The following is a 25,419-nucleotide window of genomic DNA, read 5'->3' on the forward strand; positions in this document are numbered from 1 at the left end:
GGTGGCCGTGCTTATGGTCGTGCCCGTGTTTATGGTGATGGTCTTCGTGGTGGCCATGGTGATGCTCTTCGTGGTGGCCGTGCTTATGCTCGTGCCCGTGATGATGCTTATGTTCCTCCTTATGCTCGTGCTTGTGATGCTCCTTGTGATCGTGTCCGTGGTGATGATGATGCTTTTCAGTTTCCTTATGATTGTGATGATGATGATGCTCGTTAACATGGTGATGGTCGTGATGATGATGATGCTCGTTGTGATGATGATGCTTGTGATGGTGATGATGCTCAGAATGATGCTTATGTTCTTCGTGGTGTTCGTGTTTCGAATGATGATGGTGCCCATGGTGGTGCTTGTGCTCTCCGTGGTGTTTATGCTCGTGGCCATGCTTGTGGCCGTGCTTGTGGTGGTGACCATGCTTATGTTCGTGGCCATGGTGATGCTTGTGGTCTTCGTGGTGCTTATGCCCGTGATCATGGTGATGCCCATGGTGATGGTGCTGATCATGATGGTGCTTATGATCTTCATGGTGTTTATGCTCCTCATGGTGGCCGTGCTCGTGATGATGATCGTGACCATGGTGATGCCCGTGGTGAAATCCATGATGATGATGCTTATGATGGAAAGCGTGAGGCTTGTGGTGGAACGTCCTATCGAATTCGTGAATTCTACGTTGCGACTCGACTGACGGTGACGTGACGATGGTAACGTGACTCGGCGACGAAGTCTCGGTTATGCGCGTAATGATCTGCTTCGGTTGCGGAGTATTTCGTGGAACGATACTGGCACCGAGGCTCGAGCCAAAGGTCGATGTGAGAAGCGGAAGTGGAGTTTGGCCAGTTAACGGTAACAATGGTTGCGAGAAGCTTAGTCCGAAATCAGTCAGCTGTCGTTTCTTTTGGTTTCTTTCGGTCGGCGCGATAATGCTCTTGGGTAGATTCTTGGGTACGAACGGCCGCGACGGCTGCAATTGTCCCAGCAGCTCGATGGGGCCGACCATTTCTTGTTTAGCCGCCGACACCTGCGGTCGAATCTCATCTTGTGTTTCCCGACCGGTCGCTGCTGCCAGCAACAGACCGACGACCGGAAACCACGCCTAGGATGACAGACGAGCTCGGTAAATGGAACCTGTTCGTGGAACGGCGATATCTTTTGGATTGTTAATCTAGTAGCAACTTATTATTAATAAATTTACCAAATTTTAATAATCCATAATAATTACAGTATGTAAAAATGTGACATTTCAGATATAGATAATTACGTAATTTTATTATTGAATTAAAATTTATTTTTATTTAAAATTTTATTGTCAGTTATCTAATCACATTTTAAATAGAGACACGGTTCTTGCAAAGAAACGATCCGAGTAATGGGCGTTTAACTTCCAATAGATATAAAACGTGTGGTATCACTAGGCAGTCACTTTTGTCGCACACACGTGTACGCGTGCACGTTCGAGCGGAAGAGCCGGAGATAATATCCAGTAAATCGTCGGGGAGTCGTTTTATCGCGCTTCGGCCTTCTTGCTGCAGATTCCCCGTAGGAAGAAAGGAGAAGGAGAGATAGAGAAAGAAAGAGAGAGAGAGAGAGAGAAAGATATGTCTTTCAACTAACGAGAACCGAAATCACATCTCGAGCCGTTAGGAAAATCAGCGTGGTCAGCTGGCGGTATGTTTGCCGCAAGAAATCAATTAATCACGCTCGAATATAATCGTGCCGATGATTTATTCGAGTTTCCAGCGAGGCCGACGCGCGTAGGAATTGGGAATCAGCAGAAGACGATATCAAATTACATTCTCAGAAATCCGCTTTTGCTATTCGCCGTAGGATTGAGCTCGACCGAAATTGACGAAAGTAGATTAAATCTGTGATGCGATTTCGCGCTTTATCTCCTTCGTTTTTATTTAATTGAGCGGTTTTCCACAAATGAAGTTTCTTACTTGCATGCCCTAGATAAACCATTTTGTTCTTGGCTATTATCATTTAATTTTTTTTTTTTTTTAGAAAATCCTTATAAAAATAAAACTTTACATTAATTTAAAACCTAATGTGTTTACATTAATCTGTTTTATTTTATGTTACAGAAAAAGGCAGAACTCTACAACTCCGCTGATGCTCGGTCATGCAGATCGGTAAGTCATAATTTTCTTTTTGTACTTTGTAATTGGGACCCCTTGAAAAATTGCACGCGCGTAACTAGTAATACAAAAATTTTGTTTATAACAGATTTCATTATTTAATTAAATTCAGATTAATTCTAAAATTTTGAAATTAAGAGTATCCATTAAAAATATCTAAGTCCGTGACGCAATTATAAATTTAATCGAGATGAAGCGATTATAAATTCAAAAGTAGCCAGCGAAGCGCATACTCTCGAGTCTAATGTAAACTCTGGAACGGATAATATCGCGGACTGTGTGTCAACTGCAATCGAGACCCGAGTGATACGAAGACGTTTTCAGAATGACTACTCAGTGCTTTCGATGCGGGGATAATTAAACACTATATCCAATCGGAATAGAAAGAGGTCCTGTCGAGAGAACTTGAGAAAGTCGGAATCTCGGTTTCCCTCTTCGTCGTTTCTCCTTCCGCAATATCTCATTCCATAGCGTCGCGACACCGTCGCCTCCGCCGCCGCTAATTTCCTCGTTCCGTAGTAACTGCAAGCTGGCGGTGGCGTCCGCGAAGCGCTGATATATTCTTCTTGAAATGCAAATGTTCCGGCGCTTAATAACTCGGGATTTAATCAGCGACAAAGCAATTTATACAAAAGATTCCGGATGCTGACGACGCCCGACGTCGGCCGGACGCGGCCGGCGCCGTTCGCGACGCGAATCAGTAGCGGCGAGAAACGTGTTTTGCGAAACGTGGCGGGCCAGCCTCCCCCGCTTTTTCTCCGTAACAAACTGCAGCCGCGTTTTTAGCCGAATTAACAGATGCGCCCGGGTATTCGAAACGCGAAAGTCTCCGGGCACACGTCAATTGACCGCAAATGTTTCATTGGCCGCGCCGATGACCGACGTCCTAATGACTTTTATCTGTGACGTTTGCACGTCACAACTGTCCGCAAAACTCGCGCTGGATGTATTCGGCCCGAAATCCGGACGGATGTCAACGATAAATTTGGAGCATCGTATCACGCGGTGACCGTCGCGTTATTAAAAGCCGGGTAACGTAGCGTATTAATCAGAGGGACGGAAAAGGGCGAGCACGCGAAGAGAAGCGGATCTTTATCTCGATCTGAAGGAGAATTATTCCCGCCGACGCGTCCGCATTCGGCGCCGTGTATTACTGTAAACGCAGTACTTTAGAAACGATTACAAACTTTGCGGCACTTCATTCACTCGGGCCCCCCCCTCAGTTACTTCGCCGAGTAGAGAAATGTTCCGAGGGAACTGCGAGGAACTTACCCACGTAACCATGTCGGCGTTATCTCGGTGGGTGCAGCCAGTGAACAACTAGATGCCAAAACTGAGTGACTACGTACTTTTATAGAGAGCACCTAACTCCACTTTCTTCCGTGCTAAGCACCAATGTCGTTTACGACGGGGCCTAATGTTTTAATTGTCGTCGTAATGCTCGCCGGACCGCGACCGGTTTCGATCGCCACCGCCGCAATCGTGAAAACTCATTCGTGCCCGGTGATTGTTCCTATTTCGAGTTTATTTCCGCCGTGCAAGAAGAGCACGAGGAAGTGCCGGTTGCCGCGTGTAATTGACGACGACGGGGGATTATCGATCGACACGTCGCGGTGGCTCTTCGGCAAGATGTATCGCGCGACATGATGTATCTCGCTCGAGTTAATTCCCCCCCGAAACACCGTTATATTTTTTTCCCCGCATGCAAAAACGGGCCGTATAATCTCTATGAATTTTTATGCACTGTTTTTGCACAACGGTAATAATTAAACAGTACGGTGAAATATATATGTCCAAATGAGGATACGTGCGTGTACGAATAAAAATGATTTTTTTCTTTTTTCTCTTTTTTTTTAGCATTAAAATTTTCGGCGATATCTGTATGACGCACGGGAAAAATTTACACCGCGAAATAACAAGGATAAATTGTAGTCGCGCCAATTGTCTCGGTCCGGGAGGAGGAAGTAGTAGTGCTCTTAATCACCGGAAATAAACGGACGCGAGGCCGCGATCGGCGATGTTTTAAGGATCCATTACCGCCGTCAGCATTTGTCGTAATTTTACTCGTTTCTGTAATGCTAATCGAATTTTCCGCTTTCACGTCACTTTCATATCCGCCCGCGTCCCTTGAGGGCAATGACAGCGCGCGGTACAGACCGTTCAATACGCATATTAAACGTACGGTGCGCGATCAGCCAGAAATGAAGCAAGCGATGCGTACGACTGAGCTAAATTAGTAACGTTTACTCAATAAGGCGGATTCTGTAGTGTCTTCCTGCGTCACTCTCATTGACACGAGCGCTCGGGAACGACCATTAATATTAATGCATCCGATAACGTACTTACGACGTGATGGATTAAGCAAACTTCGTCTCAAGTTATTACGAGGGTAAAATTAATTAAAAGCACGTGGCGGCGGCAAAATACCTTTTAAATATATCAATTCGCTCTATGATCGAAATAGCGTCACGCGAAATATTTATCGATACAATATTTATCGTCGCAGCGTAAAATATATTTAGTATCTCGATTACAGTATTTATCGAAGTCGATGTGTGATAACTGCAGAATATTACATATTTCGCGCGCGGTTTATTACGGTCGAATTAATTTATTTGTGCTAATTATCTCGCAGAACATCGTTATTAGCGATCAAATAATGTACGCGCAAGTGGGCAGCGGTTTCGAGACTTGGAAAGTATTCTCTTTCTACCCGTGCAATTGCTGCCGGGAGTTAAATCGAGAGCATTAGAATTCTCTAATAGTTCCGGAGATTATTGTCAACATTTGGCGAGTGTTGTCTTATCGCACAGATATCACGACGAAATGTTCTCGTGAAACGGCAGTAAAGATAAACACCCGACGGTAGCAACGTTGCGCTCGTGAGGCCAATTGCGATGCACATAGCTCTCTATAGTTCTCTCGTAAAACACTTACTCACTGTCGGGTTTCGTGCTAAACTCGTTGCAGTATTCATAATTCTTTGATAGTCTCTATTTCATCGTTTCACATCCAATATTTTTTTTTTTTTCCTGCCAAAGACTATTACGCTCGTCCCCTTTTTGTATCGCATTCTATTTTTAAACTCTTAATTCCGCTCATAAATTTTGCGTTATTTTAAATTTCGAAACTTACGGAATTAATTTACTTCCCTACGTAATATTCGTCGGCGCAATGCAATTTATTAATTATTCGGTTTCAGTATCGTTACTTGTAATATTGTACAATACTCAGATGCTTATGCGTTCTGTAAACTGTCAATGCTCGTTTCGTCTCGGGATATAAATAAAAAGTAATTAAAATCCCGAATGTAACGTCTGTGCGGTTTCCAATATTCTCTTAGAATACTCGTAAATCTAGATTGTACACGATTTCGACTTGGTGGAAACTTCTGCGGGCTTTTAGTACATCCAGTTTCCCGATTAAGGAAACGTAATATTTGTTTAATGCACAGCCAGATAGTGACTGTGCCGAAGGAGACGAAGCTCGAAGTAAAGCCGAGGCACGGGAGGCATTATTAGTCGAGCCGCAAGCTCTCCGCGTCTGCCGCCTCCTCTCCATCTTCGAGGCTGCAGCATTACCAGCGGTCTGGTAATTATTTCCGCACGATTTTCCCGGCGATATGGCGCCGCGTCGAAATTTAGGAAACAAACGGGATCTCCGAATCGATCGAGACTGTTCGCTACGATTCCAACTTCTTCGCGCAATTCGGGTCATTTCGGCGCGGCATATCCTTCACTACAATTACGCGGCAGCGAGGATAATTACAGAGAGAACGGTCGTAGATCGACGCGAGAATGTCTCGTAAACGCGATAAGGGAAATTTTTCGACTCGACATCTTTGCCGGCGTTATCGATTTAAGCATTAGCGTCTCGCCGTTATAATAGAACGGCCATTTATGCGCGCACTATCAGCCCCCGTTGCCATTACGTTTTTTTCCTTCTTCCTTTGATCATTACAACGTCGGCGTACAATCACATCTGTAAGATTAATTTTCGAAACTTCGCCGACACGTCATTTTCCCCGGCCGTTCATTACTCCAAGCGGATGATTAGGACTGGTATCTTTCGAACGAAACGACAATTCGTGAAAAATAGAAAGGTTGCTTAGTGAATTAACAATAATTGTAGCGGCGATAATGATGACGTTGCGATTTGCGCGGTATACACGGCCGACAATTGTGCATTTTGTGGCGTTTGAATTTTCTACGGGGCGCTTCTTTTTTTTTTTTTTTTACTCCCGTTATCTGTCACGTCTCGCTGATGTCCTGAATTTTTCAAGGCAAGCGTGTCACGCCGCAGCATCGAACAACATAAAAAAGTATGTGCATTCTATTGCACAAAAATTACCGGTGCATGAAGCTTGTTTTGCGCGTTTAAGGGAATTAGGTTTTTGACATGTTATTTTGTCCACGTTATTTACAGAATGCGACAGAAGGCAAACAATTCGGTGTAATTGGTCGTACTGACAGATGCATGAATCGCTTTAAAAATATGTCAAAAGAATTTATAATTACGCTGTGTTTTATTAAAAGACGTAAACAATCCTGATAAAAGTATAATGAAAAATAACCTCGAAGATAGACTTAATTATCAGACACTTTTTGATTTTTCAAAGATCGGTTTTTTAAAGATACTTTATGCAAATAATATGCCGTTTTATTAAAAAAAAAAATATTACGATGTACTTTGCGAGCGTTTTATTTTATTATTATTATTTTTTTTGTTGAGGAAGCAGCATAAAAATAAAAAAAAAAAAATAAAATCGTTCTTTCGTACTGTCGGTGAAGATTAGCAGCTGCATTTTTGCTGCATCCGCGAATGGTCGCGAATTGCGACGACTATCGTTAAGAATACGCCATCGTACAACGCATTGTCCGCCACAAAGCCGCCTACTTGTTAACGCCTTCGACGGGGAGGAAGGAAAGAAAGCTAGCACGTGGCAAGGAATTCTGAATAATCAGCAAGAAGTCCGCTAACGAGTGTCGAGAGTACAAAGCCGGTTGCATTTGCGTCGACGAAATGATCGTACAAGGATTTATGATCACCTAGTATTTCGCGGTTTTTATTTTACGGGGGAAAAAAAGAGAACAAGAAAAATCAATTATCTCGCAACAATTATACTTAATTTTCTATTTCACATTTGTAGATAGGATAAAAATTACACCGCGAGAGGGTATAATACTTCTGATACTATTTCGTAATTAATATATACTATGTGACGCAGGTAATTATAGTCTGCTGCATTACTGCTTTAATTAAAACTCTAATTCAAATAACGGACTTTTAATTCAGGTCACTCGAGGTCTAAGTAAATATAAGCTCGTCATTTTTTAACATGTGTCCAGCGAAACACTATTGTAGACATTGTCGCGTACCGATAATAACACAGACTCATAAAAAAAAATAGCCTAGTTAGATCACCAGCATAAGATCCTTTTTTTATGAGCTTGCTATATTTCGCTAAGTAAGCGATTTACGCGAAATATATAAAATACTCTATTTAGACGAATCATTTTTTTTTTTTATTATATATTCTTCCGTATGCAAAGTGATTTTCCGACCCGAAGTTCTTATATTGTAAGAAAAGAAAAACCTTTGACTTACCAGAACGATACGCAGCGGCGCAGTTGACGATTATCTGTAAAAATAAATATAACATTTAAATTGTAGACGTGCTGAAAATATTTAATAGTCACTGCGTTAAAAATATCACGTAAAATATGATAGATACATCTGTAGTTTATTGTTAAAAATTACACATACTTATAAGAAAAAAAAAAGTACATTTAAATCGTCTGATTAAATCGCCAGCAGAAGGTTTTTTTTGTGAGCCTATGTAATTAATGTAAATGCTATTTATAACGTTAAAGCATCTGCTCGTATGTAATCATTAACATATACAGATCAGGCAAACGCATTAGTGAACATAATCGATACGAGGCGTGAACAAACATAAATCAAGCTGGCCTGAAAACGTTTTAGCGCTACACGCATTAAATCGACTTCCGCGAGCGAGGAATATTTAACGTTTTATATTCGCGACTGTATGAGATAGTGACACGCGACAATGTTGTACGTCTCACATGGCGAGCATAATAAGTGCGGAGAAGACCGGATGTCAAAAGTAAGGACGAGTTAATCGGAAACGGAGGACGGGGATATCTCATGAAAAACGACGGCGTCGACGTCGGGACGTCATGCCGTACAGCATCATTTATTCTTCATTCGTGGCAGGAACAGCGGTAAGGGGCGCGAGCAAAACCGCTAAAGAACTCGGAGGGATGAACGGTGGCGGAAGGGGGGGCGAGAGAACGAGTGGGACGGAAAGGGGGATAAAAAGCACGGTAAATAGACGCCGGATACACCCTCGTAAAACAACCGGCATGGAAGCTCGTCGTTTCTTCGACATTCGTCACCTTCGTCCTGCTCTCGCCGTTCTCGTGATCGGCGACGCGACTCGAGAAAATAAGGATACTTCCGCTATTGCGTGCATCGTTCCCTCTTTAACGCGGGCAACAATTATCGCCGGCACGTTTACGAGAAAATTTTGCCTTTTTTCGGCCGAGAATATTAGAGGGAAGCTGGCTTAATTGCGTGCTTCTTAGAGTCCGGGTCGTTTCTTGCGAACGGTTGTAACGGCGAATGCTCGTACTCGCGAATGCATTCGAGGAAATTACAGTTTTTGCGCTCCTTGATCGCGGCGTGGTTCCCTCCTCCGCGAGAGCGACGGTCGTGTCTTATTTAGACCTTAGGGCTGCGAGAACCGGACGTGACACTTTGCGAACGGCGACGTGTAGCCGTGGGTGAATGATTACGTTTTCCCTCTCTCGGAGAAATAATAATAAAGTGTCATTGATATACGAGAAAAGGGGATGCGCGTTAGTACTATCGTAATAGACACTTTTATCCGCTCTATTTTTATGGTTATATTTATCATTGCTTCTTCGTGCAATATTAAAGTAGCAGCCTTATCAGAAGAGCGCATTTATCACGAGCAATAACGAGGACTCTATTTCTCTCCTTTCGTTACTTCAGCCTGCCCGCTCCCATCTCCCTCCCGACGCCGAAGCTCGCGGAAAACAAGGCGGAAGTTTGAAGTTTACCAGCCCGTTGTCTCAACGACCTCTTACGAATTAAGAATCGGCTTAAATTATGAAAGCCCCCGCCGTATCTCAAAACGCACAGAATTTGCATTTCAAAGACGTGGCGCTTCGCCTCGAGCCCAGAACAATTTGTTTGCTCTCGCTTTTGAAGCGTTGCAGGTCCCGGGTGAGTCGCGCATTGAACAAGGAGGAACGCCCGACAAATCATAAGTGCTGACGAATTTACAAACAAAATCCATCGCCTCGCCGAATGTTTTTTTTTTTTTTTTTTTTTTTTTTACGTAGAATGACTTGAAACTCAATAAATGAATATCGATCTACGATAGAAACGCGCCTAGGCACGAGGCAGACTGTTATTGCTGTCCATTTCTCGGGGCTTGTTTCGAAATTTGAGAAAAACTTCGCTAATACCCTCGTTAACGAGGCGGAGAATTACGCGACAAGTTATATCGGATTTTTATCGCAGTTGACAGAAATTCTTACAGATTTGTCAAGACTTTCGGTCGCTGCCGCGGGAGTTACGGCTCTTTCCTCGAGTAATTTACGGTCCACGAAGTTTACGCATTACACAATAATAAGCCGTTACGTCGCCGGGCCGTGCGATAATTGCCGCGGCTCGTATCTGCAACTAATCCGCTTTGGGAAGAAAAATTCGTCCGCGCGCCCTCGGCTTGCACGCGCGTGATTAAACGCGGACCGCGCAATCATACGCGTCTCTCGCCAACATTTTTCTTCCTAAATCCCGACTTACCGGTCGGCGCCATAAATTTGCCCCCGGCCCAACAAACATCACGCGGCTCCGTGCGGTGCATACGGCGATTCTCTATTTTTCGCTCGCGCTCGCGTATCACGTTTCCCGCGCGCTGTGGTCGCGTTCAATTCCAGAATCCTGCATCTTCCACGCCTGCAGAGAGTACTTACATGCTTTCGTCCTCTTTCTTTTTTTTTTTTTAAGTACGCCAGCATGCTTTTATTCCGCCGCGAACGCGCTCGAAGCACGAGTTTAAAACGGAGGAGTGCAACGAGGACCGCAGTTTAGCCGCCGTCCGCGCTAATCGTGCCGGAGGTGATTGCCAACCGCCTTAAAACCATTAGCCGTTTCCTCGCGGGATGGAAATTCCACCCTTTTCTCTCCCTTCATTCCGGCGGACGCGATTATTTTAGCCGCTATGCCGCGCCGCCGTCGTCTCTAACGCCGCGCCCCGGAAAAGACGGTCGGGCGCGTTTCCGTCGGAATGCTGGATTTCATTCCGTTGCCTCGAAATCCTAGCGAGCTTATTGGCATGGGACGACAGTCGGTACACGTCCGTAAAGGCACGTGATCGTTATCCTTTTCCTTCTCTCGTGCCGGAATTTGCACGTCTCCTTCTCGTAACGCCGTTGTTGGCGCGCCTCTCGTCGTTTGCGCGGATGCTGCCGCCAATTCAGCCGACGGTGTTTCCCGCCGTGACGCGCATTCTTTGGGTATCTTCTCGATTCTCCGGACTCTTCCTTTTTTTTTTTTCCTTCCACCTAACCGCGGCCCATCGCGGTCGTTCGCGACGCTGTCGCCAGGGTGATTAAAAATCTGATTACTTTTCTTCCTAGTTATCTTTAAGGAATTTTCGAGAGATTTATAATCCCCGCTAAATTGTTAAAGTTCTGTCCCGTAGCTGAGGAAAAAGTATAATGAATCAAGGCAGTCTATTGAAAATACTTTTCTAATTACATTAATTTTAACCGGTGAGAATTTTGTGATAAATTTTCTAATTAAATTTAGAGGTTCTTGCACAGTTTTGTATTTTACATTTCGCTGTTACGTTGCAATTTGACAGCGAGAGCGATTTCCGCTTTCGTTTTCCATTTACTTTCTTGTCTTTCGTAATTATCGACGGTTATCTAACGTCGTATATATTGACCGGAGGCAAAAAGCATGAAACAATTCAACAGGTATTTAGTTTCTGCGATATTTATGCGAAAGTGTGTCGAGTGGCGATCGTCAAACTTATCGCCTTATTTCAACTGCGAAGTCAACCTTGTTTCAGCGATGATTTCTTCCCGCTCGAGCGAACTTTATGAGAGGAAAGATAGTCATTTAAATCCCTGGCTAAAGTCACGTTTTTGTTAAAGAATTCGGGAAGTATAGCTTGTTGAGAATTAAGGGGTTTGCCCACCCAGGCAATTTCTAAAATTAACGGTTTTTCAAGAATTCTTTTTGAGAAAACTATCGCGTTATATTAATTTTAAGTTTTGATCATGTATATGTTAATAAATTAATGAAAAACCGCGGATTTTAGAAATTATCAGGGTAAGCAGACTCCTTAAATAATTTCATGTATCATATTCGTAATTACTGTTCGTAATTAAAAAATGTAAATGAAAATAGCCTTGCAAAATATACAAATTTACAAATATATATGCCGGGGACAAAAATCACAAAATGATCTGTTATAAGTTCGCTACTAATGATTACAAGCGCCGATAATGATATCCATACTTTGTGACGGTGTATCATCTTAAGATATGCTCCGTGGTAACGCGACACCTCATTATATTTTCTCGAAGTTTGCCGCGCCGGTTAGTTTCGTTGCTCGATCGATTTTCCCGCTCGCGCCAGAAACGCAAAGCGCGGAGGAGCTGCGGAATCTTTTATTTGGCCGGCGACCGGCGACCCCGTGAAATTGGAACGCGGGTCCCCCGGGCGAGAAGCCTAAGAGATCTATGGTTTCGGGTTCGGGCTCTCACGCGAAGAGATCTCGGTCGAAGAGGGAGATGGCGAAGGGCCGAGAGAAGATCTCGCCGCCGTGGGGTTTGACCACTACGTCGTCCTAACCCAGTGAAGGGCCCCGCGTTAGGCTCTCCAAGCTGCCGGTATTCTCCTAGCGCGATCTCGGTTGATTTACGCCGCTGCCAAAGTTTTATCGCCCCGTCCATCAAACCGCGCCCCCGCCGGCGATCGAATCCCGCGGGAATCCGTGCGGCAGCTTCCGGCACGGGCGTTGGGAATCCACGGGTTTCGTAAGATCCGGCACGTTGTAGGAACCCACACTTAATCCCTGGGTAGAGACAAATTTATATCCGGCCCGTTTATAAGTATACGGCCGATCGGGTCCCTTTTGTTGCAATTTCATATCCACCCACCGTTTACGGCCTCATTTTCAGATTGGTCGTAAAACATTATTCGTACCGTTGAAGGATCGTCGTTCCGAGGCGAATCCGCGTCTCGGCGAGAATGTCTCGTATCGTTTTTCTTACGTGCGGCTACCGAACCATTGACAGCTCGATCGTCAACTGACACCGCTGGTAATTCGCCAAGGTGGAAAAATAACGACTACCCTTGACGGTATCTTGGATTAAAGTTTCTTTCGCTGCATCGCGACGAATGAAGTAAGGTATCAGCTACGAAATTCGATCGCCGGCGCTATCGATCGCGTCGGCACGCTTGTCGCTGAAAGGTAAACGCGTAATGAGTCGCGGGCGTTGCGAGACGCGCGAGGAACGGGGAATAAACAATACGTAATCTAAAAGTAAAATCCCAGCCGCACGCATTATGCAATCAATCTGGGGCCGTCGCCGGTTGTTTTGCGCGACGCCTGGCAAGACTTCCAATTCGCGGAGCGGTCCGGCCAATTAAACTCGCCATTTGTCTTCGGGGGCCGTCTCCTCTCCCGTAATCCGCGGCCGGAAAACTTTCCGCCCGAGGAAGATGCAGTTGCCGCCGCCACTGCCGCATCGCGTTCCCCACGGGAATAAAGAATCGAAGTCGTTTTCTCTCCGCACCGCCAAATTGACCCGGGGCCCGTGCCGCTCGTGCGGCCCACCTCATAAATATTTAAATCTAATGAACTTTACAGGCCGTGTAGATTCAAATCAGGACTTCCTGGAGGACTTGGCTCCCCCGGAAGAGTGGCACGCCGCGCCGGGATATACTTCAGCGCGCGACGATGTAGCTGTGCTCGATCGTTTGGGAATAATTGAGTGGCGGAAAAATGTAGACCAGTTGCTTTTAATTAAGTTTCCGGGCGCAATAAAAAGAACGTGGAAATACCATTGAATTATATGGCGAATATCTTTATTTCAAAATCGATTGATCTTCATAATTAAAGCTGAAAGACGGCAGGGATCTTATTTTATTTCATTTTTTATCGCTACGTTTGAATATTAAAGTTAAAGCGATGCGTTTGATTTTTTATTTTTGGCGTGCTTTCTTCGTTCAGTTATCTTATCTTTTCCGGAATTTAAAAACAAATTTTCCGTCGCGAAAATATTCGAGTTTGATCGGTATTCTCTTTGAACGTTCCCGTTTATCGTATCCGTTAAGTCGCGATATAACGTCCTGGCGAGATCGTTCTGAATGAACAAGCGCTAGTGATCGTGCACTTTATCCACTCCATCGAGAATAATTGGACGGCAGAAAGTGGTGGGTGATTCGTGTAGATTTACGGAATGGAACTACATCGACAGGCCGTGTAATTCAAGCGCCACGAATATCGATAAACAGCAAGAGTAATCTTCTCTCCAATCTTCGCGTCGCGTTCATATTTCTTGCCGGATATCTATTAGGTTTAAAGGATTTCGCGAAAATTGATAATAATAAAATAAAAATATATCGATTGCATTGAGAGAAAACTAAAATACGAACAGTTTCTCCACCGGCAAAAATAATATTGCAGAAGAGAAAAATGAAAAAGGTATTGGAACAGTTCCGTGAACAGGAGATTTTTTTTTTTTCTAGCAGAAACATTATCATTTGCATAGTATCGTACGTATACCGGAAATCTTGTAGACTTTGAATAACGATTCGCAGGATGCGCATAGGTTCGAAGAACCTCGTGCTTATTAAAGCACCGTCTGTAAATAATGACCACGCCGAGGTGCATTAGGACGGCTAAATGCCGAATTTAGAAACACTTCCGGCTCGGGAGACCCGAGAATTACGACGTGCCTTTATTCAGAATATAAATTATGATTCCCTGACTCTCAGCCGTGAATCACGACTATTTATGCGGTATTATTATACTACATCATTTTTTATTCTTTTGTAATTCTTTCGTAAATTTTAATTAACATTAGGCTCCGGAACACGTTGCGGTGCTTATCCATCTCGCGAAGAAAACGCCTGCCCTCGCTGCATTTTTCGGAACGTATCGCGAATGGCGTAGCCGGAGAGCTCGCCTCTCGATCTCGGGAGCGATATTTCTCGTGGGCCGCGAGTCAATTCGAGTCGGCCGGCTTTGATAAAGCGACGAGCGAAGTGGAGAAGGCGGCGTTAAAGGATGGGAAAAGTTGGAACGAATGTTCTTGACGCGGGACCCCCCTTCCCCTCCTCCCCTTTCTCGCCAAACGCGGATTCGTCCGGCCCGTATATGCACCTTGCGTACATATGTACACGTGTTTACGTGCGTCTAACCGACAGTGAAGAAGCATTACCGACGACTACGCCGCGCCGCATGCAATATTGAGCTACCCTCGGGACATACGTCGTAATTAAAGCGCTGAATTATTCGTTGACTTGTTAAAACCGGGGTGAGAACGTCGTTAGCGCCAGCGAGGACCGGCGAGCGCGTAAACAGCCAACCCTGGTCCTGAATTATACGTCGTTCGTCTGCGGAGCCTCTGCCCAGTGTCAATATTATTCGAAACTTAAGGAGGAGGATCCCTCTTCAGTTCGGAGTAAAGGGTGAAATCGCCTTTGTCCTCCCCGTTGTCTAACACCCTTCCGTTAACCCCGGAGAATTCGCAGATACCCACTCGACGAGCGCTGGGCGGGGTTGCGAGAGTGGGTGCCGTTCTTTAATTTAATAACAGATTGGAAGCCGGGTGGAAAGGCAAGAGGAAACTCGCGCAGTTGACCGTGATCAAACGCGATTCTGTTTGCTCGATCTTTATAAGCCGATTGCATGTTCGAACCGTAATCACCGGTATTACTCCGTTATCATTCGAAGGATCACCCTCGAACGACGACGGTCTAGGATACGCGAGATAATACTCTGGAGCCATTAAATTAATGTGGAATTTATGCGAACACGGAATACCCATTGTTGGGGATTGACCGTTAATAATGGCCGATTACTCGATCGAAATTGCATTTAATTATCTCCTATTTGCAATAATATCTGATTTATGTTAATTATCGAATAGAATTAGCTCGCGGGCCACTTATGACACTTCAGTGCCGTTGGAACGACAGTGCCGATTCTATCGCGTATACGCAATCCGCGGCCAAGTGATCGATCGCGCCGCAGTCGCTGTTAGTTAGTTAATATTTCCTGTCGCGAATCGGCGGATTTCACCGTTTATGGCGCGCGTCCCGGCCGAGAGAAAAATTACACGGGCGACGCGGCATTCGCGCGGTCGTAAAACTGATTAAAAGTGAATTTCCATAATAATTAATCTCCGACGTGATAGTTTTTATTAATGAAACGTACCTACGCCCGCTCGCGTCGTCCGCGTTTCGCGCACATCAACATTAATTCATAGCCGCTGGAAGGACATTGAAGCAACGATGCCTGGTGTAAACATTTCCGTGCGAAATACATGCACGAGACACGTTCGCGAAGCTCGTGCCTCTCTCTTTTTACTCGTCCTCTCTCTTTCTCTCTTTCTACTTCATCCAACTCTTCGTATGTCAATATTATCAAAGAGCCATCCTAGTCGCTCTCGGTACTTGGTTTTATGCGTGTCAAGCGTGAAAAATGAGCCGTTACTTTTCTTCCGATGGAAAAAATACCGAAAACGACGGGTCGCATTTTTGGTCGACGTTAAAGAGAATTTTTTTTTTTTTTTACCGTGAAATATCCGAATATATAGATTTTAAAATGATATTTGTAGATCGCGAGTCGTGCACGGGGCTCGCAATCTCTAATGGGCGAAACGGGAATAAAACCGAAAGGGTTGTTCGTTACGCACAAAATTCTCGCGTTCACGTTTTCATGTGCCGCTAAAAACGAAAAAATATATGCTAATATAAACATAGTCTGGTTCAGTTCTCGCAGTTACTTGTATCACAAAAATTGTTCAATATCCCTGTTTTCGGGGCATAAATTCCCATTTTAACGCAGCTGTTGGTCTCTTTCGATGTATCCACCGAGCGTGCTCCAAAATGCAAAACTGACAGCGTCAACTCGATCTATAATTCATGAATTTACGAAGTGAAATGCTTATCCGGAACTTTCTTACGCGACGCCGATGCAATTTCGAGTTCCAGAACGCAAACGGCACAATGGCGAGAGGGGAGGTGGAACGAGACCGCACTTTAAATAATCATTTTACCACGGGAGCATCGCGACAAGTGCGCAAAAGCGGTCCTCGAAAGTCGCACGTTGCCGCGATTTAATCGTTATCGCGCAATTCGTGGCCAGAGAGAAAGGCTGTACAAACGGTTGCGGCAAACGGGATCTTCTGTGTTGGTTTCGATGTTATAATGGAATTACTTGCGAAAGCGGGCGGGTATATGCCGGGCAACAATGCCGGCACTCATAATTGATACACTTCCATTGTTATCACTGCCAAACAGTGTCCACTCCGGGTAACTCGGCGCGGCGGAAGGAGGGCTGGTGCGAGCTACTTTGTTCTACGTTCGTAAGTCCAATTAATTAAATCGGTAATTACATTCTCCCGGCCGAGTGCCGGGCGGAAGCTGCGAGACGTAGACGCGCCCGCCAATTGCGCGCTAGGTGTATTTTATCCGAGCGGAGGATTTCCTATTCGTCTGCCGACCAGTCTTTCCGCCCGGCAACTCGATTACGTCCTCTTCTTTGTCTGGACAATTTTTATTTTTTTTCCCCTCGTTCTTTAATTGCATTCACGGTGCAAGGGCACGCGAACGGTTATCGAGTGTCATGGCAATCCTTATCTGCATAATTAAAAGCTCCACTATAATTATTATTCAAACACGATTGTGCGATTCTATATAATCTTGCATAATAATTATCTAGCTCTCTCTCTGTGGCCGATTTTACGTGCCGATTATCGATTCCCGGTGAATAAACAAGTTAATGCCTTTTTGATGATTAGCAGCGCAGCGTTGCAGCATTGTTACGCCTATATTGAGGTGTATACAATATATCGGGGCAAATATAATCACTTTGTTCGCTTATGCGGCAGGTAATAATTGCGCGTCGACGGGAAATCTTTCAAGTGCGACGGATGTGTGATTGGCCGCGCGTAAATTCGGTGGTCTTTATTTATCCGGAATAAATAGGTATTTGCGTCAAAGCCCTTCCAAAATGTAAATCGTAATTATCCACATACTGCGGACGCGCAGCCGTGTTGATTTATCGCGGCTGGAATTGCTGTTGGAATTAAATACCGTGCAACTCCCGGCGCGCTCGTTTTTCCCGGCCTTGACTTACTTGACGGGCGAGTCCCTCGGAGCCACGGTAAATTTCATTTCGATTGCCGGCGACCCGATTTTAATCCCGATTTAATTCGGAGACACGGATTCGCCGAGGAAATTAGATGCGAAACTAGTTTAGCTTTTTGATCCCCGGTGGGCCGTGAAAACTGAATATCGCTTGCGGATTATGCACAAGACGAGTGTTGAAACGCTTGCCGACGCGCTGAATCTTTCATTCGACTCGCCGAGAGTACGTGCTGATTGGCTGCGGCCCAGACAAGTTGAATATGAAGCGACGGCGGTGCAGCAGGCAGTTCAGAAATGCTAATCGCGCATGCATACTGTTTTCGCGCGTCCCGTCGGAGTGGAGCACGCTTCCGCGCGCAAAAATTCTGGCGTACAACAAAACGCGGAAGCCCGTAATAAACGCTTCAGCTGATTCCCACGAATATTTTGCTTCTAAAGCGTCCGTTGCGATCTGTTTTTTTTCCGCAAATACGTACAATTTATTTTGCTCGCTGATCCTTTCTTTTATTTTAATGTTTTTGTTAATGTAATATTACGATCCACGTATTTCAATTTTAAATATTTTATTTTTATATTGTTACGTTTCGTATAAATTTAATTTTGTATATATTTTATTTTCATAAAGATTAGGCAACCCGGATTTATATTTGTGAAAAAAAAAGAAAAATTGAAAATTAATTTTTATTTAAATTAATTTTATTTTCAATATATCCGACATCTCTATACATGTATATGCGAATTGTGATTTGTATCTCCGGGGGATACGCTTCGTTTACCGCTTCGCTGCTTAAAATGCAGCAGCTTTTATTCTGCTTGAATATTCTTACCGCGAAGAGTCGCGCTGACGAGTAAATATTCATTATCCATACGCCGTTAACAAGCGGCCTCTTAATAAGCGTCACAACTTTAATTCCCGCAAGTGACGAGGGTAGACTTTATAATTGACGCTGTTGTAAACTTCAAGTCAAGATCCTGCGAGTGGCAAAATTTATCTCGCGTGTGCGTGGGTCTGTACAGCGCAGTCTCGATCGGGTTTCCAGCGCTTATCAAATCACGAAAAATTGTTATCATCCCTTCTGGTCCCGGTGTCCTCTGCTTCGCAGAACGAGCGCGCAATTGCGAGCGGATTCTGATAAAGAACGTCGACGACGTTAACGATGTGTCTTTCGTGTTTTTCCCTTCAACAAATTTTCATATCTCAGCGGCAAGAATGCACGGCCGCTTTCGCGGAGGGAGGGGTCTCTTTCCAACTTTGCGCCCAACGAAATAACGTCTCCCGAGTGCATCTGCATTATTTGTCTTTCTGCGGAAATGGCAATATCATGCGACATCCTAGTTGGTAGTTAAGTGCAAACGAGGTCGCGGACCGAGGCGGCGCACAATTTCGCGGAGGAATACACCTCTCGCTCATCCGGGTGAGTTTAACGTGGCGAGATCAAACCTCCCTCGGTTTTGCCGGGCAGGCCGTGTTCCTTTTTTTTTTTTTTTTTTTCTCGTAAAGAAAATCGACGCTAATAAATTCGTAGCGTTTTCCGCTGCTGTAACGCGATATTAAAGAAAACGACAAGGAAATATGACGCGCAATAACCATATAGATGCGGAGAAGGTCTAAATCGTTCTTGGCGACATTTAAAACGACATCACCTGTCGTCCCGCGATCATAATATTTTTCCTATCGATAGTCCTGCGACAGAATTTCAAATCCGTTTACCGAAGCAGCGAATGGAAGTATACGCGTTCTTTAAATCCCTCTCACGTAGTTGGCGTCACGCAGGGTCATCTGGCCTGAGGTTCTCGAAAAGGTGAATTCCTTAACCTCGCCGTTCTACAGCTAAACGGTTCTGATATTGTAAAATATAAAAATAGCGATTCGAATCGCCGTCTTATATTTTTTTTCTGTCATGATACTATTATATTTTCAAGTTAAAAGCCCCTTTTTTATCGTGCATTATTATTACGATTTTTCATGATTTTATACGTACTCTCTGAATTTTAGGGAGCAAAGTATTACTTAAACGACGAGAAATTACTTATTAAAGCATTCGTTCGCAATGGTAGTTTTTTTCTAAATGGGAAATCGATTTCGTTTGCCAAGCTGCGAAAATATCGGAATCACGCGCTCCGTTTAGACCCTTTAGATCCTTCTCACGTCGTTGGTGTCACGCAAGTCTCGCTTCCCGGATTTCCGAGGGGGAAAAATCCCCGGGTAACAAGGCTGCGCTACTTATAAGAAGAGGCTACGATTACGTATTCTGTCCCAAGGATCTTTTACGAAGCTGCACGAACCTTCGGCGCCATGCATTTCAGTCTTCTGATCCTTCCGTTTATCCTTCACACATCCCTCTGCAGATTTCTTTTTTTTTTTGGTTTATATTCGACTATACATTATAAAGCGTGCCGTTTTTGCACTTTTGCTTCTTCTGCGGTAAAGTATACACTCCTACGTATAATTATCAACGATATACTTTACAGACCTGCGTATTTTTTATGGCACTTTAAACACCTAACCGGCCCTTTTCGTGTTTTGAAATATGAGTTATACATTCACCCATACAGTACTCATAATAATTTTTCTAAGTCGACTACGTAATTTTTAAACGATTGATTTAATTGAAAAGTAACGCGACGTGTCCATTATTTAGAAAATCGTGATGCGTTGAATGTAATGTGCGACATAATATTCATTAAATATTTCTCATATAAATTTTCTTACAGCGCGTTGAACTACTATTATATCGTATACCGCGACATTATCATCCGTTACGTTGGTCTTTCGCTTGGTCGACTTTCTACCGCGAGAGTAAATGTCGGTGTATATTTTTCTTATTTTGTAACAGTTGCAGAATTTTGATTATTATTTTATACGCTGTATACCGCTCGACGACAAAGGAATGCGGGAGTATTTACAAGGGTCATGCGAGACAACGAGCCGACCGGTTGACCGACCGCCGAGCTGTGTTTATACTTACAATAGCGACACATCGAACAAACAGTGAACGCGACATTAATTCACAAAAAGATAAATCATTACAAAAATGGCATACCGATACTACTCATCACCAACGAATGTCATGTTCGCTACGTTCGTTGTCTTGCCTTAGATCAGTGTATTATGCTATTATTTTTCTACGAACCTTTCTCGCTTGCTTGTAAAAAGGCTCATGTTCCGAGTCATGGCGATGCTCTTCATGATTGAGACACCGACGACGAGGCATCAGCTGGACATTAAACGCGACGTACTTTTTGCAGGAAATAATATGAATCAACCATGGCATCTCGATACCTTAAAATTAACATTTCATTAATCATTCATATAATATTCAGCCTGGAAATTGTAACGAATGTCTTGTTCGCTACGTTCGTTGTCGTGCCTTAGACCGCTGATGTATCATGCTATTATTTTTCTACGAACCTTTCTCGCTTGCTTGTAAAAAGGCTCATGTTCCGAGTCATGGCGATGCTCTTCATGATTGAGACACCGACGACGAGGCATCAGCTGGACATTAAACGCGACATACTCTTTGCAGGAAATAATATGAATCGACCATAGCATCGCGATACCTTAAAAATAACATTTCATTAATCATTCATATAATATTCAACCTGTAATTTGTTTTATAATGAATTAAATTTTGTACCGTTGAGATGGGTAACGTCGTGAACTCGGGAGTACATGAAGACGCGCACAGCGCATGCGTGCTCCTTCCACGGGCAGCGCTAGCAGCTAGTTGCCTGCAGATTCCACGGTGCGGCCAGTTCCCCTCCCGACCGTCGACCGTATAGCATGTACTCGAGCTGCTCCGCGTACGTCGCGTTTTTCGTATAGCAGACAAAGAGTAATGCAACCGCGGCGTGAATCACTTCTCAATTCATCCTCTATACGTACAGAACGCTTACGACTTACCTGTCCTTTACAACGTAAGTTGTATCCCTATTAATACCTGTAACCTACATTCGATTCTTTCGGTCAGTCATGTACGGAGCAAGTGGTGTGCGCGCACGGCGCGTGCGTGCCCTACGGGCAGCACTAGCGGCTAGCTGCCTGCAGATTTCACGGTGCGGCCAGTTCCCCTCTCGACCGTCGACTGTATAGCATGTGCTCAAGAGCTGCTCCGCGTACGTCGCCAGTTTTTCGTATAGCAAAGAGTAATGCAACCGCGACGTAAATCACTCCTCAGTTCGTTCTCTATACATGCAGAACGCCTACGACTTACCTGTCCTTCACAACGTAAGTTGTATCCCTATTAATACCTGTAACCTACATTCGATTCTTTCGGTCAGTCATGTACGGAGCAAGTGGTGTGCGCGCACGGCGCGTGCGTGCCCTACGGGCAGCACTAGCGGCTAGCTGCCTGCAGATTTCACGGTGCGGTCAGTTCCCCTCTCGACCGTCGACTGTATAGCATGTGCTCAAGAGCTGCTCCGCGTACGTCGCCAGTTTTTCGTATAGCAAAGAGTAATGCAACCGCGACGTAAATCACTCCTCAGTTCGTTCTCTATACATGCAGAACGCCTACGACTTACCTGTCCTTCACAACGTAAGTTGTATCTCTATTTATACCTGTAACCTACATTCGATTCTTTCGGTCGGTCATGTACGGAGCAAGTAGTGTCCGCGCTCGATGTTAAAGTGTAGCTTCGGTGCACATAATGGCCGCCTACGCGTGCGCTGCCAATTGTCGTAAAATAGTCATAAAAAAGTTATTGTACTCGATAGACAGAGTCGGGCATTAATCGGAGGTGTCGAACGTGTTCGGCCAACGCGAATTAATTTTTCTTGATTGAGATTTGATGCGCAGAGAGTACGTACGAACCGAATACTTCGTAATAATATGTATAATTACAACGCAGCGATTTGTCATTAACCAAGTACGTATTTTTCTGTTTCAGATAAAGAGCCATGGCGTTTGACGAGTATTCGTCGTCATTATTTGCTGAAAAAACTGCAGCTGGTTCGTCAAAAGTGCCGTATTCCGTTTCGCGTAACTTTATTCGCCGATAAATTTCATTAAAGCTTGACGAGCTGCAATCGGTTCACCTAACCTAATCGTCCGAAATTTCGGACGTGTCGTTTAGTAATCGGCGAAATATCTCATTCTCGGTCGCAATTTTTAGAGACGGGAGTGCCGTATGTAAAGTGCCGTGCGATTTTTATCCGCGCATTTCGCGAGTTTCTTGTGAGACTGTCCTGTGCTGAGAGGAGGAGCAGGTCTCGGAAAGACATCGGGCATCAGCGGACCAACTACATGGTAACTAATTTTTTTTATTATTATTTGCACTGTGCATTAAATGTCCTTTTATTTAAAATTGTTGAGTTTAATCATTTAAATAGATAATTGAAATTAATTAATATTTACGTTAAATAATTTGCTGGTAAAACTTAGAAGGCAATTTTTACTTTGAGAGTTAAAGTAATTTTTTTCTTTCTTTCTGTTTAATTGTACTTTATAAAAATTTGTTTGTACAAATAAATTCTTTGAGCTCGTTAATGTTAATTCTGTCTTTATGTACGTAATAATAATTTGATCAAAATTAAAATTATTTGACCGTTGTAATAATTTGGATTTTTTGTGTTTTACAGATGAAAGTTCTACTATTCCGCTGTTGCAGCTCGGTGAGTCCAATTATTTTTTATTTTTGCGGAAAAGTGTCTGCGATTGAATCTCGTACTTGAGCGTTCTAAAATAGGATCAGCCTTTATCGCAATATTTTTTTAAAGAATTGCGATCACGAAACTCTTTTTTTTTGAAGCTACATACGTTTAATTCTTCTAGTATAGGATTATTTAATTAATAATTCCCCAAAAATCAATAATTAATAATTATATTAAAAAATTCGTAATTTATAATTAAACCTTATCGTAAGTTTATAATTTAAAAATTACCGACGTAACATTTTTGCGGTAAATGTAAAAACTTTCGAGTCTTTTTATCTCGCTTTAAATTCTCCATCGTAAAACAAAGTAGACTTTCAAAATGGGCAATAATGCGCGCCGCTCTTTACTCTTAGACTACATGGCTACAGCCTCGTTTCTTTTTTTTTCGGCGAGTTTTCCTGATAGCGCCTTGACAAAGTTAATCGATCCTTTCTTATCTTAACAAGAGGCAGAGAGAAATAAATTATATCCCCGCAGCTACGATACTCTTGGTCGCCGACGAAGTTATCAAAGTTGCGGACGCGCATCTTGCAACTAACGTTAGCGAGGAAGATGAGGGGAGGGCGCGAAGGAGTTAGGCGAAAGTAGAGAATCGCGGGAGGCAAAGAAAGGAACGCCTCGCGGTAACAACTTCGATGTATGAGAATTTACGAGATAACGGGTAAAGTTCAACACGCGAGATTAATAATGGATGACTTATACCCCTTACACGTATTTATCTGTCCGAAAGCTTTATGCCATTTCGTCGCTCCTTGTTTCCACGGCCACGACAAAGCAATATTGTCTCGCGTCAATTGTTATATCGGGGGACGATATTGAACTGCATTCGCAATTTTTCACGTTTGCGGGAGAAATAAAACGCACACCCGCGCAAACGACCGTCGTTGATTATTTATGAGCGGAATTTTCGAAATAATAGCGGCGAATAGGAATTTTTCACCCTCCCTCGGCTGTTGTAACCCTGTAATCTGTAAGCGCGGTCTAAGGACGAGAGATCTGCGAGAGATTTGTTAGAATATATAAGAGACCGCTAAATCCAATTACTGATATCCCCCGACTGGTACTTACTTTCACCGGAGGACAAACTTTTTATCAGCACCGCCATCTCTCCTCGGTTTTAGCACCGTGTCGTCAAAGATTTGCATAATCCGCTTCTTCCGAGCCTACTGAACTTCACCGTTTTCTTTTTCTCGTCTCGTCTCTGGCTTCCGAGTCTTGGTCACCGTTTTCCTCGCCTCGCTCTCTTCGCGGTATTCCTAAAGGCTTCATCGATTCGTACCTCACGTTCTTCACTCTCTTTGTTTTTTTTTTTTTCTTTCTTTTTTCTTCTTCCCATCTCTTTCTCTCGGCAGCTCAGAAGTTTTCCGTTACCGAGCAGAAGTTTCGCGAAGATCTTCGTTTTATTCGCGACCCCGAGTTATTCGTTTAAGTTCCACCCTACCTTTCGAGGACCGCAATATCACGAAGACATCTATTAACGAAGTCATTTTATCTCAATAACCGCCCGTCTCTTCGCGCCGCGAATTAATGTTGTCAGGTATATTTCTCGTCCGTGTTTGCTACCCCACGCGGTTCGGATCGCCTATAACGTCCCGTTTTCGATTATCATCGAGCCACGTGGACGATTCCGTGCTTGTAGAAGTTTTGCGTTGCTCTTTGAAGCCTTCCTTCCGTTCAGACAGCCTGAACAAATATCGCGCTCAAAGTGCAGACGTCAACGCGTATTGTCTGCAACAGTTACGCTATCGTACAGAAACGAGGATGATTAAACACGAGCCGGTTTGTTTACACGGAGTAAATAGTATTCTACTAAGGGTGCATCGCTCCCCGGTTCCTGGTGGGAGCCTCTGAAAACAAGACGCCGCTGCGTAACCCGTAGCATCTTTGTTTCCTTAAAAAGTTTTCCCCGCATGGATTTTTCTTTCGCTTAAACGACGCTGCCAGCGCAGCCAGACAAGAATCGTTAAAATATCGCGAGCGCAGTTCCCGCATTTGTCCCGTATGCATTTACCGGAAATATTTTTAAAGGGATAGCACACACTTCGAACGTGAGAAGGAATATTTTAGCGTCACGTACGGGCTTCGCAAATACTAAATATTCATGTCGTAAATCGAATAAGTTCAATAACGTGGGTATAAGAGTCGGGACGGGCTAAGACCACTCTCGAACGCCGCTTTATT

The 25,419-nt window shown here is 44.0% G+C and overlaps 1 long non-coding RNA gene across 1 annotated transcript in view; it reads left to right on the forward strand.

The window, feature by feature from the left end:
* LOC139107807 (uncharacterized) overlaps positions 1–25,419 on the forward strand; it is a 199,270-nt gene that overhangs the window by 70,988 nt on the left and 102,863 nt on the right. Inside the window, exons 4-6 of the long non-coding RNA XR_011546568.1 lie at positions 2,079–2,126; positions 22,473–22,831; positions 23,164–23,196. This is a non-coding gene — a long non-coding RNA (uncharacterized lncRNA). The remainder of the gene's footprint in view (positions 1–2,078; positions 2,127–22,472; positions 22,832–23,163; positions 23,197–25,419) is intronic.

Source organism: Cardiocondyla obscurior, linkage group LG13 (genome assembly GCF_019399895.1).
Source record: "Cardiocondyla obscurior isolate alpha-2009 linkage group LG13, Cobs3.1, whole genome shotgun sequence".
Classification (NCBI taxonomy): Eukaryota; Metazoa; Arthropoda; class Insecta; order Hymenoptera; family Formicidae; genus Cardiocondyla; species Cardiocondyla obscurior.